Source organism: Cucurbita maxima, unplaced genomic scaffold (assembly GCF_002738345.1).
Source record: "Cucurbita maxima cultivar Rimu unplaced genomic scaffold, Cmax_1.0 Cma_Scf00087, whole genome shotgun sequence".
Lineage (NCBI taxonomy): Eukaryota > Viridiplantae > Streptophyta > Magnoliopsida > Cucurbitales > Cucurbitaceae > Cucurbita > Cucurbita maxima.
Window position 1 is genome coordinate 373,552 of NW_019272103.1, and position 945 is coordinate 374,496.

Below are 945 nucleotides of genomic sequence, written 5' to 3' on the forward strand. Positions count from 1 at the left end.
GCCTTGAACGCAACGTTGTCATCCGTAAATGGGTATCTTACCTTTACTTTAAAATGAGAGTAGCATGTGGTTTGAGTACTTTAATAAATACTCAGTAAGTAATCCCACTATTAGGGTCGGAATATGAATGTCGTGTAATATAGTGAGACCTATCCTTTCATAAATACATTGTGGCATGGGCTTGGGCTTTGATTTTCAGTCCGAGCAGAGTTGAATATGTTGTACTTCCCTACACACGACTCATGAATGTGCACATTGACCACCAGGTGGGTTGGTATAAGAGTACTCTATGGGTTTGCCTCGTCGAGCTTTTGCCCACTCACACTACCAAATACCATGAAGGGAAAAGACCAGCATAATATCATAAGGAACATAAATATTATAAGGTATGTGTTTGTACTAATCATAATGGGGAAGTATCTCGATGCACCTCCCATATAAAATGCATGAGATCCCTAACATTAAAACACGACATAACGTTCCTATGAGACATACATACTTGATTCTTGTCATATTGTTCATGATTAACAATACATGGTTTTTCTAATGTTTCATAGGCATAGGGTGTACTAAACATAATATAGAAGTATCTCGATGCACGTGGTATACAAAATGCATGAGGTCCCATAACATTAAAGCATGACATATATTCATGGCGCTAGGAAGCTAGTCATACCTCCAATCTATTCCTAGCATAGTATTCCTATGAGATATAAATACTTGATTCATTTCATATTTTTAATAATTAACCATACATGATTTTCTAATGTCTCATAGTCCTAGAATAGTGTATATGATATCATAGCGTAACTTGTATGCAACATATCATATATCATATCATATACATAACATAGTATATGTCATACAATCATAAATCACGACATGTGCAGGGGCCACAGGTAGCGATGTCCATTCCCCGTCATCATCCCCACCATCTATTTCATT